The sequence below is a fragment of the Lepisosteus platostomus genome, chromosome 4, assembly GCF_059453375.1.
Source record: "Lepisosteus platostomus isolate fLepPlt1 chromosome 4, fLepPlt1.hap1, whole genome shotgun sequence".
Lineage (NCBI taxonomy): Eukaryota > Metazoa > Chordata > Actinopteri > Semionotiformes > Lepisosteidae > Lepisosteus > Lepisosteus platostomus.
In genome coordinates, this window is record NC_142614.1 from 72,325,578 (window position 1) to 72,331,366 (window position 5,789).

General features: G+C 36.8%; 1 pseudogene; it reads right to left on the minus strand.

Annotated features, from left to right (window-relative positions):
- Positions 1-2,096: 2,096 nt before the first annotated feature.
- Positions 2,097-2,197, minus strand: LOC148673796 (U6 spliceosomal RNA; annotated as a pseudogene).
- Between the last annotated feature and the right edge of the window lie 3,592 nt (positions 2,198-5,789).

The following is a 5,789-nucleotide window of genomic DNA, read 5'->3' on the forward strand; positions in this document are numbered from 1 at the left end:
TGGTTTTTAAGGGGGAGTGGGAATAGGGAACAGGTGCAGACAATGGGAGGGAACAAGGAAGGGCTGGAGCGCCCTTAAGAGGAGGGGTTAGCGATCGTGACAGCAACAGATCCCCTTAAGGATATAAAGTCAATAATTACCTGAGCTGGGCATGGGGGTACAGTGAAGAATCCGTCTGATTAGCCAGAGGACATTCTAAAACATGGTTTATTAATAGAGATGATTAATTAGATTAATCACTGTATTACTACTTTACTGATCAGTCTGTTGTAAAAATAATAATTATTATCCTCATCTTAATTCCTTAAGATTAATGGTTAAAAATAACTTTGAAATTGGCACTATTAATATTTTTATACAATTTAATTAATTTAATTTTTCATTGATTTTCCATATTTTATTGTATTTCTATGATTAGGATGCCTTTTTTCAGGGAACAAGTTGACCGTACTGTATTTTAACTAGAACTTTTCCATTTTCTTAGGTTTAGGTGAAAATTCCTCACTGCAACGGGCATTTGTTAATGTTACTAGCAGATGCTATTAACATTAATAGCAGACTCACTGACAGAAGGAAGGTAATTCTTTCTGAACATAATAATGTACCCATCAATATTATGTGTTAACTTTACAACAGGAGAATGCTGCCTGCAGTGTTAATGTTCTGAGATCTTGTTCTCCAGCATCTTGATTAAACCCTTTCCACTTCATTTAACACCTGAAGGACAATTCTCTAGGCTCAGAAACACAAAGAGTATAATTTGGCAAAGTAACACAGATGAGAGGTTCACAATGACAGCACATCATTAAAGTGGCGTTTTGGATCATTCTGGAGACCTTACTCAAATTATGTCCCCTTAAAAAAATGTTACTTTGGCAAACTGCTGTGCTGTTATAGTGAATGTGAGGTCAATCATTGTGACAGCATAATAAAGCTAATTATACATGAACAAATTTACAAAGCACAGTAGGACACTTTGCACACCTTAGTAAACCAATGCATACCAAAAACATATATCTTATAAGTGTGTGAAAAATTCGGTACTGAATTACGTGCTAAAACAACTTGCTTAATGACACTGTATGATGCACAACTGTGCAAAAACAGGGCTGAATTAAATCTGTTCTTCTATGAATAGTCTTCCTCAGAAATAATTTCACACATCTAATATTGAAAGCTAATTCACGTACACAAACTGGGCATGAAGTCCTCAGTGGTCATAAGAAATAATCTTATTGAGCTGATATTCCAGTTTTAATATAAAAGAACATAATGAGCAACAAATTAAACTGGTTTGTAATGTTTTGTCAAGTTATAGAACCCCATAAAGATATGTCTCTAAAAGAGTAGGCTAAAATATTTTAAAATTGTACAGTTGTCTGAAATGCTACTAAGAAAACTACACATCAGAAGCATCTGAGAAACTAAAGAAACTAAAACTATACATCAGTTACTGTACTAGCTGGTGCAGTGGGTTCACAATACATAGATCTACTGCCATTTTACTTTCAGTTATGCTTGTGAAATAACAACCCTTTGAAACAGGGCATGTTCAATTGGCTTACTGATACCTTTAAAACAAATGCCTGCAAAGGAGGTACAAAAACATGTAATAAACATACAGGCGCTACAAAAGACAGGAAGCTTTTTGTCTCATCTTGCACATTCATTACCAATGGACTTTACTTTTTTACCTATCAAGAAGACAGCAAATACTTCTTAACAGGTCTGTGCACTTGTTATTTGGACATGTTGCAAAATCAGTTCCACCAGATGTTCACACATACTGTACACTGTACCCATGGAGATATGGGCCCACCCAGCCCACAGCAATTGACACAGCTCTGAATGAGATAACATGTGGTAACCAGTTCACTAACTTCTGTCGGCCTGAATTAAGAATATAAAAACAATCAAAAATGGGAGGAGGCCATTTAGCCCGTGATCCCAGGATCTCATCCAGCTGTTTCTTGAAAGAAGTCTAGGTCTCGGCTTCAACAACTAGGCTGGGTAGATTGCTCCATACTCCAACTTGGGTAAAGGGCCTCCTCATCTTGATTTTAAATGCACGTCTGGGTAGTTTCAGTTGTGTCCTTTAGTTAATGCATTATCTAAAGAAATACCTTGCACAGGAACCATGCTAATCATCTCTGCATTGTTCCGATTTTAGAAAATGTGTGGCCAAGGCAAGTAATACATACAGTACAGTAACATCTGGTGAACTTAAGACACTAGCATGCAACTCTTAATTTGTCTAAAATATCACCTCTGCAATCCGAGTACTTACCAGCCTGAACTGTCTTCGTGCACACATTAAATTATAATTGCTTGACCATAAAGCAGAAATAAGATTTTACTATGCTGTTCCAATGACTGTAGAATGCACTGTACACACACATGGTGATGGATGGGCATCCTGTCCAGGTTGTATCCCGTTGCATGCCTGGTGCTTGCTGGGTTAAGCTCTGGCCTTCCCTGGGGAACCCAGAAGGTTGAACTTCATAAAAGCGATTTAGAATTTGGATGGACATATACTGTACGGTACTCACACACATTTATTACACAAATACAGAGAAGACGAGAGCAAGAAAGGGACAACAGGCGTGACTCCATTCTGCTTTAGCGTGATACTCTCGAAGGAGAAGTGAAATGCGATTAATTTCTGAGCTTCCATGCCACTTTATTACATTGAATCTGAGCATGAACACAGTTCAGGCTGATAAATACTCAGACTGGAGAACTGATGTTTCAGACAAATTGAGAGGTTCATTCCAGTTTCTAAGTTAACCAGATGCTACAGTGAAGAGCTATCTAATTTTAATTAATCCTTTGACACATGTTAAAGTAAAGGAACCTTTGTCCTTGCATGTGTCAGCATTTAAATCCCACTGTAGTATTAAACTGTGGCCCAGGTTTATCTCTGCTGTGCCTTCCATATCACTTCAGAATTTATATTAACAGTTTGACTTTCTTTAAATACATAAATAAAAAGCACTAGATATGACAGTCTAGAGAGTCTCTGGAGATTTTTATAACTGATCAATGAAGTCACTTAACTGGAAACCCTGCTTACAAAAGGGAAACAGTTTATTTTTGATGCCAGACATTATCAGAATGCACACATTTCAAGAACGATAATTCCTGAGATAAAGAGAGAGACACTGTGTCTCCCAGTGAAATGATAACAACATATACAGTATCTACTGAAAAGAGAATTATCAGGGTTCTTAAAAATGATACCCCTGCGAATGTATACCCCACCCCACAAAAAGTGGGAAAAATACAGTAATGAGCCCTTGTGATGTAGTGTAAGTGTTAGAATAGTGATTACCGTGTGTTTCCCCTAAGTAATGCACATTTTTTCACTTCTTTTTTTAAACTTTCGCACCTTAGTGTTAAACTGCAGTAAGTTTCTTCTCATTTATAACTTTGAAGCTTAAGTCTGGCTTGCTCTAATAAGGGCAAAGGGGTAAACGTTTGCCCTCCGCCTGGTGTTTTACAAAGAAATATACTGCATGAGAAGAATAAAATCCTATCTTTACTGAATTCAAAGAAAACGATGGAAATAACTATGCATTATAAATAACATTTTAACAAAAATAAAACACTGAGGTCATGTGAAGACAAGAACATTCACAAAATCAAGTGATCTGGGAGATCAGGTGATTAAGTAAAAATAAATGTAATGTAATGTAATGTTTGTAATGTTTAGGATGAACAACTGTTTTAGAGATAAAAGCCCTTTGCTAAGAACAAATTAACAACTGAATGACATGACAGAACCTTAAACTCTAGTTCATAGGAGAACGGCCCAACAATTTCTGAACAATTCATGGGCACAACCATAGACAGAGTTCTTTTGTCAGGAACTCACATGAAACTACAGTAAGTACCTACAGTACGGAATACAAAAGTATAGAAAGACATTGTTGTTTTACAGAACAGCGTGGCTTAACAAATCATGAAGCTTTTTTTTTTAAAGTAGTGGAATTGAAAAGTAATTTCATGTCTTCTGTCAGTACTGTAAGCTCACAAGCTCAAAGCCAACTCAATGACCGAAATTCTAAAGAGGAAAAAAATGGTGCACTAGCACAGTCACTTGCCCTGAAGGAAATGTCGATGCTAAGGTCCTGGACGCTTTGACTACATTCCTGTTTACTGTTTTATTCCGACCTGCCATATATGAAGTTATATTAACTGTTGCAAATGTTTAATATTGTAGAAAAATAGAATACATACTGTAGTGCCTTTAAAATGTATTCACCCCCTTCCAAAAATGTTCCTTTTTGTTGAATTACAAGTCATACATTTTCAAACTGGACGCTTTTATGGGTGAAAGAAGTTAAGTGTCGGCAAAACTGCAAAGATAAATCAAAAACTAAAATATGCTGATTGTCATATTGGGTGGAGACCACTTAGGGACGGCTCACTACAGAGTTTGTGTTGGATTTACTGTAAATCAGGACGTGAGTGGGCCATTCAAGAACAGTCACTTTCTTACACATAAACCCTCCAATTAGGCTTTGTGCTTGAGCCAAACTGAAATCAAGCTTTTGTGATGCCACTGAAAGGTAACTTTTTATCCTAGTTTTAGGTCTTTGCAGACAAATAAAATGGGTTACTTTACTTAATGGAGTCTAAACAAACCTACAGGTGTTCATATTCATTTTCAATACACTGCAACAATAAGAGACTTTGAGTGATTAAAATTAAAAGGGCTCAATGTGGACTTATCAATCTGTGAACAATGTGGTTGTCCCAAATAGTCAGCTCTTTATTGATTTGAATAGAATCTGTCATTGGCCTGAGACAGCCCAGAGTACTTTATAAATGTTGAGCCACGGGATATATTGAACACAGGATGATTATGTATCACAACTGAAGGGAACAGCACTGATTGACTGTGGCCATTGTGTAACTGACTGCTTTTAAGCTGCTTGTGTTATTGTAAAAACGAAGCAAAACATAACATTGTAGCAAGGGACTCAGTGCAGTTTTAAAACATATTTTTTCCTCAAACACTGCCATTAAATCACATAAACTGAATAGACCCATCATTTTTTATTTGATTTTTTTACTAACTTTGCAATTATTTTCCTTAAAGTACATTCCTGTGAACCCCTGCATATTGACTGTGAATGAGAGCATTCATTCCTTTTAGCCAAATGACAGGAGAATGTTGAATTTCAGGGTGTGTGTGGCTCAGATTAAATGTTTTTTTACAGTTTTGTTCTGTATGGTGCTGTTCAGTTTTGATCCACTTTAATGAAATATGTGTGGGTGTGACCATGGGTTTTTCTGACACCTGCCTAAGAACTCAATGTGCCCTTTAAGTATTCCTATTAAAAGGTTAGTCTACATTTGTTAAGAAAAAATTTCTAAATGAAGTACTCAAAACAAGACGAACCTCCTCTAGAAATAGAACTTCAAACCCCTTCAAAAAAAGCCACTTCAAAAATGTCTAAATGAAATATGCAAAACAAGAAGCACCTCCGCTGAAAATAGAACTCAAAATCCCTCCACCCACCTTCTTTTCAATACAGTTAATCAGTGGCCACATTTCTCTTTTGTAGGGGCCACTTGAAGACATAAAACAAAGCAGCAAGTTCAGAAAGGAGAAGCAGCTGCTTTGAAAGGAACTTCTACTTTCATTACTGAGAAAATCAGCTCATTTTCTACTTGTAAAACAGGTTATCAGTATACAGTAGTAATAATCCCCTCCACCACCACCAGTGTGCAGCCCCCGCCTGGATTATGCGACAGCAGCCAGAGAGCACCATAACGCTCAC